Source organism: Camelina sativa, chromosome 20 (assembly GCF_000633955.1).
Source record: "Camelina sativa cultivar DH55 chromosome 20, Cs, whole genome shotgun sequence".
Lineage (NCBI taxonomy): Eukaryota > Viridiplantae > Streptophyta > Magnoliopsida > Brassicales > Brassicaceae > Camelina > Camelina sativa.
In genome coordinates, this window is record NC_025704.1 from 12,483,342 (window position 1) to 12,497,774 (window position 14,433).

The 14,433-nt window shown below is 39.6% G+C and overlaps 2 pseudogenes; both read right to left on the bottom strand.

The window, feature by feature from the left end:
* On the bottom strand, window positions 1,890-3,820 carry LOC109131126 (annotated as a pseudogene).
* Window positions 5,679-7,097, bottom strand: LOC109131127 (annotated as a pseudogene).

Consider the following 14,433-nt stretch of genomic DNA (forward strand, 5'->3'; position numbering starts at 1 on the left):
ACGGCTGAGTTATCAACATTGACGACTGACTTATGTAAAATTACCTGTAATAGTTTCTCAACACCTCGAGTGAGCGTTGTTTGCTGCGATTTCGCATCCTCTCTCCGTTCAGAAAACCATCTGGTCATCATATCTCGTATCGATTCTAGAAGTTGAACTATGGGAAGACANTATGAGCTTTCTTCTGAGGAGGCGGAGTAGGTGGGTCTTCCACTGTACTATGAGGCCCGCCCAATACAGAAAACTTCTCGTCATCAGATGACTCACCATCGGAGTCGTCGAAAACATCAAATCGGGTTGAAAATTCATCGTCTTCTTCTTCGTCAGATGCTACTTCAACAGCTTCTTCTTCGTTTTCTTTGTCAACAATCTTACCATAATCAAAACAAGTGCCTTCAAATCCCCCACCGCACACTTCGGGGGTAGATTCTGCTTTCGAGTCTCTGCTTCGCCGAATCATACTTCCTCTAGCTCCACTAGTTTCTGTAGACTCTTTCGCCGAAAACTCTACACAGAGACGTAGCTGATCGGTTTTCCATAGACCCAAAAAACATTGCAACTGTCGATCATTGGAGACAAAAACTGGTGGAGTATCATGCGCCATATGTTTCATTGCCCTGTTCGAGAACATGTAGCTCAGCTTTAGCTCATGTCTAAACGAGTCCAATCCGTAGTCTTCAAGAACAAGCTTAACAAGCTTGTCGTATGTTGTGCCTCCATCTATCTGCACAACTATACACCCTCTCTCGTCGGAGTTAAATACATATCTCTGTGTCTTTATCCAATTACCGGACACAACTAGTACCGGCACTGGATCCATGAAATATAATGAAGAACAAGGTGGAGAAGAACAAAAGTAGAAGAACAAGGTGTGAAGAAGAAAGTGAAGAAGAAGTAGAAGAACAAGGTGAATAAGAAGGTAAAATAGTTCACTTATTAACCAGTTGAAGAACCAGAGTCGAACGACGTTTCGTATTTCCGGAGAAAAAGATGATGACATGGAATGCTGACATGGATGCTGCATCCGACGTGGCAAATCAGCCATGAAACAATACCATAACTCAGCCTAACTAAAACTCAGCCACAACACGAAAAACATTACAGTAATTAAAAAGCAAAAAAAATTGCTGCCAAACTCAGCCGCTTCATGAACTGAAAATATGTAACTCAGCCGTATCGTTTGATAAGTCAGCCGTAACTGAAAAACATTCTAGTAATTAATCTTTTGCCAATAAGTCAGCCGTCAAACGGCTGACTTGTCGATAAGTCAGCCTATTACGGCTGAGTTATAGTTTTTTTACCATAACTCAGCCGTAACTACATCTCATAAGTCAGCCATTTTTCATAACTCAGCCAGTCGGAAAATGGCAACTCAGCCGTGTCGTTGTGATAACTCAGTCAAAATTTTGACAACTCAACCGTGTCGTAGCGATAACTCAGCCAAAATCTTGACAACTCAACCATCAGGTGAAAACTCAGCCATTACTACAGCTGAGTTATGCGCATAACTCAGCCAAATTTAATAAGTCAGCCATAACTCTTGGCTGACTTATAAGCGTAACTCAGCCAGATTTTCATAAGTCAGCCGTCCGCTCTTACTCAAATGTTTTTTTGAGTAACTCAGCCGCAACATACCTATAATTCAGCCGCAACATACTCTGTATCGCGTTACGGCTGAGTTATGGTACACGTCAGCGATTTCTGACGTGGCATCTGACGTGGCAATGGCATTTTTGTAATAACGTTTTTTCCGGTAACATAAAACAGGGGCACGCTGGGTATTTTGAAAATACCCGAAACATTCTAGTAATAAAAAAGTTTTTTGTAGATTCTGGTAATATTACCTAAAATGAGTAACATTTGAGTAATTCACCCTATATATATAGGTATTAGAATATTGGAGAACCAAAAAATTCATGTAAAAGCATTAGATATATAGGTATTACCGCGAAAGCCTTGACAGAGATCTTCATATCCCTAGCTATCGAGATACTGGTGAAAAAGTTACGGGCAACTTCATCATCCCTCACTTGAAAATCGCCAAGAATATTGACCTTGGTTAAGGAACTAGAATTGATTATGGTCGTCTTACAATCATAATCATAATCTACGAAACTCAAATATTTGAGTCTAGGGGCATCAATCACAAGCCTTATGTTTTCTTTATCATCATCATCATCATGATCATCATCATCATTATCAAACCCAACCATTTTTATAGTGAATCTGGTTAATGTCTGAGAGTGCACTCGTAAACCCGTTATATTATCATGGAACCTTCTGAGAATGCTCAAATCTTCAAGAACAGGGCAAGATGAGATAAGCGACTCTAGATTCGCCTCATTGGGATAGAAACAATAATCTAAACGCATAGTCTTGAGACAGGGTAATGAAGAAGCCACCACAAACCTACCTAGATGAACCCGATGGAGTCTTAAGTAAAGGAGTTTCTCACATATATTAAGGCTTAGACCATCTCCAATGGTTTTCTCTATTTTTACCTCTAAAATAGAGGAACTCTATAATAGAGGTGACTTTTGCTCTAACGGATATCTATATTTTTTCCTCTAAAAAAGAATATTCCATAGAGATTCCTTTTTTATTTTACTGTTAATACCTTTTACTTATAAAAGTTGCAAACTAACCCATTTATTTTAGTATTTGTGAAACTTTCATAAAATTATGATATTATTTAAATTTTTAACATTCATAAATATTACCAGAATATTAAATAATTAGTCTTTGTTGTATTAAATAATTCGATTGGACAAATTTTTAGGGATATTGGTGGATCCGGAAGTAATTTACCAGAATATTAAATAATTACTCTTTGTTGTATTAAAAATAATGTTATGGCATGAATAAAAACTAAAATATTTAAGTTATTTATATTTAATAAGATTTTATATAAATTTTCTTTTGCAAATAATAGTCTCAAATTTTAAAAATATTTTTCTATACAAAAACCTTTAAAATTTTTTAATACGAAAATCTTAAAAAATTTTAAACCAAAATATTAAAATTAGTCAAATTTAACTTTATAATCAATTATCCTATTAATATACAAATTAAATTATTATTAAAATATTTAAATTATTATTAAACTATTTAAATATATATTTAAATTATTATTAAACTATTGGTATATATATTTTATTTATTTTGATCATAAATATAAAAGTGTTAAAAGTTCAAGGACCAATTTATAAATAAAAAAGTTCAACTCTATTATAGAGGAAAAAATAGAGTTCCTCTATATATAGAGGAAAAAATAGAGATCTCTATTATAGAGGTAGAAATAGAGTTGGGTTGGAATGGATTTTACTTTAAAATAGAGTTAAAAAGCAAATATAGAGGTGGGTTGGAGATGCCCTTAGGGACGTCACTTGAAAACACTCACGATTCACAAGAAGGCACTCGACATCAAGATGCTTAAGTTGAGGCATAGCCAAGAAATCTTTCCAACGCGTGACACAAGAATGATCATTTGCATCCTTATAATGAATACTTAGCCTAAGACTGTGCAATCCCAACTTGTGTTCCCTAGAGAAATATCTAGGAACTTGTCCATAAAACTCATAAAGGCACTAAAATCTTGGAACTCGAATGAGTTTAAGTGCAACCTGGGAATCGAAAGCCACACACTTTTCCACCTCTTGGATAGAACACTAGTCCTCACAATATCCTTTGTCGTCGGAAGATACGAGATCATCTCAGATAACAAAGAGTCAGGAAATTTGCTTATCAAATCCTCTCTTACACTTAAGTAATTACTTGCATGCCGCTTAACACAAATTCCTTTAGCTTTCCTTTCATCCATTATATTCACTCGCGACATTACACTAAACACTTCTTTAGCATAGATGAAGGTGAACGAACAGACCTAACTAGGGTTTTGAAAGATCCTAGGGGGTAAAGTAAGTTGAAGTTGGTTCAGCTGACGAACCGGCGGTTTTCGTTCCGAAGATAAAAGTCAGGAAAATATTTATTCTATATTGGGCTTACGGCCCATGTCATGTTTAACGTAAGTCTCTATCGGTGACGGCGTCGTTGTCGTCTTCTCCAAGAACTACGCTTCTTCTAGCTGATGCCTTAACGAGTTGTCGGAGATTGTGAAATGTAGAGAAGAGTTTGGTCAGATTATTTTCTACGGTTTGGATCCTCTTCATGTTAGGGAACAGAGTGGCGAATTCGGAAACGTCTTTGACCAAAACACTTATCGAACCAAAACAGAGGATGAGATACAAAAATGGCGGAGAGCGTTGACCGATGTAGCTAACATCCTCGGGTTTTATTCTTGGAACTGGTACGATAACGACTTCATGAATCTTGTATTTATTCTCTGAATGATGTTTCTTTCTTTGTTTAGGGATAACGAAGCAACCATGGTTGAAGATATAGTCAATGATGTTTTGTATTAAGAGTTGGCTACGTACGATGGGTTAAGTAACAAAGATGATCAAGCATTATTTCGTCTCATTGCATATTTCTTTAGTGGTGCGGACATCGGTTACATCAAGCTTGCGTCGTGCTTGATGCTGAATCCATGTCTTCAGAGTTATATGTAATTGATATCAACTTAGGATGTCGCTTGAGTAGTAAACGCAGCAACCACTTTGATTCCGCTGACTGTCGAGATGCCTTCTTTACACCTCAGATGGATAGTCATTTGGTTATATTTGATTGTCTTTTCCCTCTGAACCAAGATAATTTTCCCTTAGCTGAACTAAACTGGCTGCAAAATAAAAGGATGTGGTATACGCTTCCTCATGGACTCTTCATCACAAGAGAACCGTCATAGTAATCCAAATATTGTTGCACCTGTTTGCAAAGCGGATGCGGAAACAATGGTTAATGGTGGATACCATGAGACTGGAGACGAGGAGAAGCGGGTAAGCATTAGGCATAACCTGTACACAATAATATCTAATCTCACAGTTCTGTTTTCAGATCACTGGATATTTTTCTTTTTTCTTTTTCTCAGATAAGCTTAAGGACCGTTCAAGAAACTAGTGACTTGCCTTACCTTCAAACCCGGTAGGAACAGAGGATATCACTTTGAATCTTTGAGAAACTTACATGGCGACAAAAGAAGTGGTTTCACCGGTTCTAATGGATCAACAAGAGACAAGGAAGGCATGCATAGAGTCTTCACATAGTTGTGTCACTACTCCTCAGAAGAAGAGGTTCCTGGCTTCCTGCTGCTGTTCCTGCGAATGGTATGCATTGTGGATGCTACTATTGTCTTTGTTTTCTTGCTTTTGAAAAGTAGTTATCTCATCTCCAATGTTATTTTACATCAAAACATTTCAGGAAATGCTGGAGCTGCTGCTTCGAATGTTGTCAAGGCTGATTCAAAAGCCAAAGGCTAAGCCTGCAGAAGTGAAGCCTGAATCTGTCGAGGAAGACGAGTGTGATGACGATGATGACTCTGAGAAAGGAGTAAGTTTTTGTAGCTGGCTATAGTGACTGCCCCAAACAACTTTTGACTAATAAGATTATAACACTTTTGACTACCCCAAACAGGCTATTTCCGTATATTCAAGAATCAAGAACACCACATAAAACAGTTTTGAAATCCTCAAACATTATCAATTAAGATATGTCCAAAGCTCACAAAATCCAACAATGTCTGATCATATATATAAAAAGACTGGAAAGTTATGTTAACAAATTATCTAGCTAATTACGATTTTACATGAGCTAGATCGCCTTGGCCAAGCATGTATATCACTTACAACGCTGGAATCTTGTAAAGACAAAATACCTTTCTTGAGGACTACTGAGTTGGCTACGAAGAACTTTGCTACTTCCATTGCAAGATAATCATCTGACTCGTATGTGCTTTTCACCTCTACAAAATCAAGCGATGACAACAAAAACACTTGGGAAGGGATGATGAATGTCTTATTCCTTTCCCATGGCACCCAAATAAACCCTGCGGTAACAAGAACTAACATCAATGAATTACAATTCAATAACAGTTAACACATGTATTTTTTATAAACTTTTACGTAAAACTCTAGGGTCATTATTACCTACCACGATTAAGGATTTAAGATTCGGAAAGCTTTCAAGAAACGTTAGCAGCTTTTTCAGGTAGAATGAATAAAGCTCTATATCCAAACAGGACAAGTTGCAAAATTGTGATAATGGCACAAGCTTGTTCATGAACTGCTCACCCAAACCAAAAAAAATAAAAAGGAGATCAGAATATTGGAGAACCAAAATAGTTCGTGTAAGAGCATTATATATATATAGAGGTATTACCGAGAAAGCCTTCACAGAGATCTTCATATCCCTAGCTATCGAGATACTGGTGAAAAAGTTACGGGCTACTTCATCATTCTTCAGTTGAAAATCGCCAAGAATATTGACCTTGGTTAAGGAACTAAAACTGATTATGGTCCTACCCTCATACTCATAATCTACGAAACTCAAATATTTGAGTCTAGGCGCATCAATCACAAGCCGCCTGATTTCTTTTTCTTTTACAGACCCAACCCTTCTGATAATGCTCAAATCTTCAAGAACAGAGCAAGATGAGATAAGCGACTCTAGACTCGCCTCACTGGAACAGAAAAAATCTTCTAAACGCATAGTCTTGAGACAGGGTAGTGAAACAGTCACCACAAAACTATCTAGATGGACGCAATGGAGTCTTAAGTAAAGGAGTTTCTCACATATATTAAGGCTTAGTAGTGGCATCGCTGCTTGAAAACACAAACTCTTCACATAAAGACCACCGACATCAAGATGCTTAAGTTGAGGCACATAGCCACGAATTTTCTCAAACGCGTGACACAAGACTCATCCACATGCTGTACAATACTTACCTTGAGGCTGTGCAAACCCAACTTATGTTCTCTAGAGAAATCTAGGAACTTGTCCATAAAATTCAAAAAGGCATTATAATCTTGGAACTCGAATGATTTTAAGTGCAACCTGGGAGTCGAAAGCCACACACTTTTCCACCTCTTGGATAGAACACTAGTCCTCACAATATCCTTTGTCGTCGGAAGATACGAGATCATCTCAGATAACAAAGAGTCGGGTAATTTGCTTATCAAATCCTCTCTAGCTTCCCTTTCCTCCATCATATCCACTTGCAACATTTAACCGCAGTGACAACGTCGACTACCTAATTCATGGATTTTAGGGTTTTGGAAGATCCTATCATATATAATAAAGCAAGGATCTCTTTAGACAAGCTCTAAAATGTCATGTGGCACTCTCTAATTACAACATATGTCATTTTTCTTTTTAATATTTTTTTTTCGTATTTTCTTTTTAATATTTTAGTGTATTTTTTCAATTAAGTTTATATGATATACATTATATTATTTATATTTATATTTAAGACAAAATATAATTTGATATTTTACATTATAATATGTTCAATTTATTTTTAATTTGTGTAGCATATTGTCCAAATAATGATTTACTCTTTTATTTCTTTACTTTCATAGAAATAATTAACATGATATGATTATTACATTATTTGGCAATTTTATTCTAATTAAAACAAACTAAAGTATATTTAAATATATATGATAAGATATATTTATAATTTTTTTTTGCTTGGAACTCATATCATATATTAATAGTTATAGTAACTATTTTTAACTATTTTTATTTGAAAAAATAATAAATGTATTTATTTATGAACCTTCTCACATATTTAATTGAATTTAATATTCTATCATATATTTTGTAACTCTCATATTAATTTGATTAGATTAAAATTCCTATCATATATTTAAAGTTATGTAAACTAAAAAAAAATTAATACTAAAAAAACTAAGAAATATATTTTTGGTGAACCTTCTCACATATTTTAGTAAATTTCATATTTTATCATATATTTTGTAACTCTCGTATTAGTAATCGTATCCATCTTTAAGAGATAAAACAATATGATATTTTATTTTCCTTTTTATAATTATAATCACAATTTATTGTATATGTATTAACTTTAAAATGTAACTCCTATAATGTTTGCCAAGATAAAAAAACTTATTGATGTCCAAAAACACACACTCATCATTTTAATACACTTTAATGTATTAATTGCAATACAATTTATGTTTTATTGGACATCATATTTTGTAAGTAAATATATTACTTATAAGGTATCATTTTTCAATATCTTATTATATAAAGTTTGATGTCAAAGTTGCTCATTAACAAGATTGTGACACGTGTCAAATATATTGATTAGATGTTGACACATGTCAAAAAAAAATTATAAACATAGTAGGACAGCTAATTATATTTACATAATTTACATGTTTGTATTTAAAGAAAAATATATATTTCTAAATCAAAAAGGAAAATTAACAAAATCAATATATTTTCCATTGTATGCTAATTATATTATATGTGTGTTCTCAATAAAATTTAACATGTGTAAGCAAAAACTTAATTTATTAAGCATGTATATTAATCAATAAATGATGAATAACAAAGTTAAAAAGAAAACATAAGTTATTTAACATAGATTTAGTCGGAGATAAATTGTATTTATCGTTGTAATATAATTTTTTATTGTAAGTAAGTACACAAAACTTTGAAAGAATAATGAGCTTAAAAAGAAAAAGTTTCACTACATGATGTGTATTAGTATAGTTTTACATGTTTTATTTTAAAGATTTTAATGCATGTAGTAATATGAGAAACCTGAAAAAAAATAGAAAAAATGAGTTTGTAGGAATGAATTTTGGTTAATTGATGAAAATTGACAAAAGTATTACTTATGAGATTATGACATATAGTTGACAAAAAAAAAAAAAAAAAGAGATTATGACATATAGAAGAATAATATTTAGTATATTTTTGGATTTCCAAAATTTTTGTGGAAACTGATTTGTTCACTGATTATTTGAAATAAATTATAATTTATAGGAATGAATCTTCAGTTATTTGATGAGAATGTCTCTATATCTTTATATATGTTTTTATTTTATAAATTTCACTCATCTAAAATTGATTATGACATCAGGTAAAATTAGTACTTATGAGATAACAACATAACAAATATATCTTAAAATAATGTTGATTCAGTTTTTTTGCGAATTATATTTTGTTAATTTTTATTTGTATTTTTTTAATTCTTACTAAGATATATATTTGATATGCTGTATTAATTGTGTTTCATATAAAATATTTAGCTATATGCATTAAGATGAAACGTGTAATTAAACTTAAAATATGGTTTATTATGATGGTGTAGATATGTAAATGGTACTCCCTGTCCTATTACAGTTTTTGGGTAAAAGCACAAAGATTAATAAACAATAAATATTATGTCATTTATAAAACTTCAACCAATAGTAAAATATATTGCATAGTTCAAATAGTCATAAACTGTTATATTAATAAAAATCGTACATAGAAATTTGAGAAAATATTATAAAATAGAGCATAAAAAAGTCATAAAACTCTTATATAATGAAACTGAGAAAGTATTAAAATGAAATATGAAAGGTTCATATTTGTTGGTACGGGAATTAGCACCCTCGACATATCGATCACGACCCGTTAAAGAACCGACTACCTAAACCAGGAATTCGACCAAGGATTGGACTTCATCCCTGAAAGCCCAATACCGTTAAGAAGCCCATGGACGAAGTGGCGAATTGGCACTTCAGCTCGCCCTGCGGCTGATCTAGCAAGAAAGGAAAGACTTTCCTTATTAGTTCGCCTGTAGTTAGGAAAGTCAATATATTCAATATATTCGATATATTTGAGTATATTGAGTAGATCTTTAAATACCTATAAATAGAGGGTAATCCTCTCATTGTAAGATCATCCAATCATTAATACAAAACCCTAAATTCTTCTTTGTTCTTGAGCAAAACCTAACTTGTTCCTCAAGAGATTTCTTTTCTTCTTTTCTTGCTTACTTTGATCTAGATTCTTCAAGAGATTGTTATTGAATTTGTTTCCATTCTAAACAAATTCATTGTGAGAAACCTCAGTTTCTACAATTGGCGCTAGAAGGAGGGGGCCTAAGTTCTACAAAACACTTCTCTTCTAGATCTCATCAAAAGCAAGAGCCAACGCCATGTCTTCAATCCTCAACAACGGTGCCAACGCAACTGCCCCATGACAAGACGACCCAACCAACCGAGAAACCAACTCTCAGGACGTCCCCACGGATCCACCTGCCGCCGCACCTACCACGCGCGTCTACGTACGGACGGGTATTCGCCGAACTACGGTCAACCCAGCAGATGAGTCCGCAACACTTGCCGACGGGGTGGAGGAAGTTGAGATACCCCGCCAGGGGGATCAGGAGGCCGACGAGGTGCCACCAGTCAATGGAACTGTCGATGGACTGAGATCGCCTGCGCAAGTCGCCCAACCATCCCAGTTCGTCACAATGGTTGACCTCCGTCACGTGTTCAGAATGGTATCCAGGGACCTCTTCCAGGCTATCTCCGCAACAAATCAACGGTTGGACGCGATGGGACACAGCGCACCCCCGCCACGTCAACAGAACGAGGCACCATCACAGGAGGTTCGGAGGAACGATCCTCTAAACCGCCGCCTGTTCAGCGACCCGCCGTCTTCGACTTTCCGACTCCCGAACCAGCACGTACCATCCGTACTAGCATTAGGGACTCAGCCTCAGCTGGGGCAGTCCTCTCAGAGAAATTCGGCCACACCTTCCTGCCCCGAGCTGGAGGAAATGGACCTCAGGATCAAAGCTATGGGGTCCCTCCTCCACCGAGCTGTAAGCTCGGCACCTGAGATCAACAGAATGTTCGAGGCCACGCAGCGATCTCCATTCACCCAGTGCATCTTGGGAACATACGTCCCGAACNATAAGGGTTCCGACTTACGATGGAACGAAGGATCCAATGCAGCACTTGACCTCGTTCATGGCTACTATCGCAAAAGCTAGGTTTACCGAGGAGCAGAAGGACGCTGGCCAGTGCCAACTGTTCGTCGACAGTCTGATCGAGAACGCTCTAATATGGTTCTCCCATATCCCTCCGGGCACTATCGACTGTTTCGAACAACTATCGACAGCCTTCCTGCGAAATTATCGGGTGTTCATAGAACGCAACGCTTCCAGCGCCGAACTAAGGGAAGTAGTCCAAGAGCCCGACGAACCCCTGCGAAAGTACCTCAAGGAAAAATACGCCACCATAACGGTCTCTGAGGACGTCGCAATCGCTGCTTTCAAGAAGGGACTCATCCCCGGATCCCGACTGCACGTAGATCTCAATATCAGGGAAGCCACTGACCTGGACGAAGCCCTTCACCGAGGATCTCGCTTCGCTTATGTGGAGGAAGACGAGGAGAAGCGAGCTAACAAGCTCCCTCCTCCTCGCCCGGCCGTGGCCAAAGAAAAAAATCGGGACACCTATCAGGAACCTCGGAAGCATCACGACCAGAGGGACCCCAAGCGCGGAGTAGTCAACGTGATATCCGAGGACGAAGGACAGAACACCACTTCTCCCGATGCACAAGAGGAGCTGTACTGTGATTTTCATATGTTCGGCGGCCATTCAACAGCCGAGTGTAAGCACCTGTCCAATTATTTATATGAGAAGTACCTGTCCGGTGAAATCAAAGCTGTCTATCAACCAAAAGCTTTTCGCGGCGGCCACGGTGGTAGAGGTCGAGGAGGAAGGTTCGGGCGGTCCAACCCCGGCCGAGGTCAGAAGGGCGCCAACCAATCTAATAACGCACCAGATACTCCGCAACAGCCACCCCCCACCGAGCAGCAGGCACCGCTACCAGGGACAGTGGAAGTCCCCCAGACACCGTCCAAGCGTCAAAAAGGACAGCAGAGCGATCAAGCAGCACCTCGGGGTCGTATATCTATGATCATCGGCCAGACCGATGAATGCCCGGACTCTGTACGAGCCCTGAAAAAGCGAGCGCGTCAGGTCTTTAACGTCCATGCGATTTCCGAAGACGAAGCGCTAAGCTCGGACCCCATCGCGTTCACCGCGGAGGACGCCAAGGGGATCCACCACCCTCATAACGACCCCCTAGTAGTGGAAGTCAGAATGGGCGAATTCGACGTAGAACGCGTCTTAGTGGACACCGGTAGCACGGTTAACGTCCTGTTCTCGCAAACACTGGAGAAAATGGGCGTCACGCCAGAACAAATCAAACCAGGGGGGAGAACGCTGACCGGGTACGACGGCGTCGCCAAAACATCGATGGGCGACGTGAAACTACAAGTCCAAGCCGGTGGCGTAGCACGTAAGACCAAGTTCGTGGTCATAGACGCCCCACCAATCTACAACGCCATCTTGGGTTCACCTTGGATCTACTCTATGCAAGCAGTTCCTTCCACCTACCATCTTTGCCTGAAATTCCCAACGGCTGCGGGAATTTAGACGTTGTATGGTGACCAGAAGATGGCTAGGACCTGCTCCGTCCTCGAGAAAAAGCAAAGACGGAAGGACGACGCATAGCAATTACAGGGTGAGGATCACACAGTGGGTCCTCACAAACCAGAGCGAGATCGGCTGAAGGCCACAGGATGCCGGATTGTACAAGTCAACATCGACGAAGTAGACCCCTCCCAGACTGTCGGAATCGGGGCTGAGCTCGATGAAAAATTCGAGACCGAGCTGGTGGCATTTCTGAAATCGCGATCCTCAACTTTCGCCTGGTCCACTAAAGATATGGTAGGCATCGATCCGTCGGTCACATGCCATAAACTGAATATCGATCCCACCTTCAAACCAGTTCGGCAGAAACGGCGACGTCTCGGTGCCGATCGAGCAAAAGCAGTGCAGGACGAAGTCGAGCGACTTTTGAAGGCCGATCAGATAATGGAGGTACAATACCCCGACTGGCTGACCAATCCGGTGGTGGTTAAGAAAAAGAACGGCAAATGGCAAGTCTGCGTTGACTTCACCGACCTCAATAAGGCATGTCCCAAGGACTGCTTCCCGTTACCTCATATCGACCGACTCGTGGAGGCCACGGCAGGCAACCAACTCCTCTCGTTCATGGACGCGTTCTCCGGATATAACCAGATCGCAATGAACCCAGCCGATCGCGAGAAAACCGCGTTCATCACGGATAGAGGAACCTACTGCTACAAGGTGATGCCATTCGGTCTAAAAAACGCAGGGGCGACCTACCAATGCCTGGTCAACACAATGTTCGCCGACCTGTTAGGGAAAACGATGGAAGTCTACATTGACGACATGTTGGTCAAATCCCTTATAGCAGATCAACACGTTCAGCACCTCGCCGAATGCTTCGACATCCTAGATCGATTCCAGATGAAGTTAAATCCCATCAAGTGCACTTTCGGGGTTACCTCGGGGGAATTCTTGGGATATATCGTCACAGAACGCGGAATCGAGGTGAACCCGAAACAGATCGAAGCGGTGCTGGGACTCCCATCACCAACCAACAAACGAGAGGTACATCGTTTAACAGGTCGAGTTGCCGCGCTAAACCGTTTCATTGCCCGATCAACGGACAAGTGTCTCCCATTTTATCAACTCCTTCGGGGTAATAAAGACTTTCATTGGGACGACGCCTGTGAGGCTGCCTTCGGACAGCTCAAGCAGTACCTGACCAATCAGCCGGTGCTCGTAAAGCCTGAGGAGGGAGAAACACTATATCTCTACATCTCCGTCTCCAGCTCGGCGGTAAGCGGAGTGCTAGTCCGGGATGACCACGGTGATAAGCGACCAATATTTTACACAAGCAAGGCTCTCAACGACGCGAAGACACGCTATCCAACCTTGGAGAAACTCGCTCTCGCCTTGATCGTCGCCGCTCGGAAGCTACGACCTTACTTCCAATCACACTCCATTGTCGTGTTAACCGACCAGCCGCTCTGAACGATCCTTTACAGCCCCCTTCAGTCCGGGCGAATCGCGAAGTGGGCAATCGAGCTAAGCGAGTACGATATCGAATATCGTTCTCGCCCGAGCTTGAAGTCACAAGTCCTAGCAGACTTTATCACCGAGCTATCCCCCGATCTCGAAGAGACCGTACCAAAAGAAGAACCCTAGACTTTGTTTACCGACGGCTCCTCTTCCAACCAAGGATCTGGCATCGGGATTATACTCCGATCTCCAACGGGCGAAGTCCTCGAGCAAGCTATAAAACTCGGCTTCAAGGCATCGAACAACGAGTCTGAGTACGAAGTCGTCCTCGCTGGACTGCGACTAGCTCAAGGTTTGGGAGTAACTAGCATCCGAGTGTTCTCCGATTCCCAACTAGTGGTTAGCCAGTTCAGTGGGGAGTACGGTGCTAAAAACGGGCGCATGGAGGCATATCGCCAGTTACTCCGGACTCTCTCCGCACAGTTCACCTCGTTCGAGTTAATCAAAGTCCCGAGGAGCGAAAATGCGTCAGCAGACGCTCTCGCCGCCCTGGCAAATTGTTCCGACCCAAGTCTACGATGGACGATCCCGATCGAATGTATCGAGGCTCCTA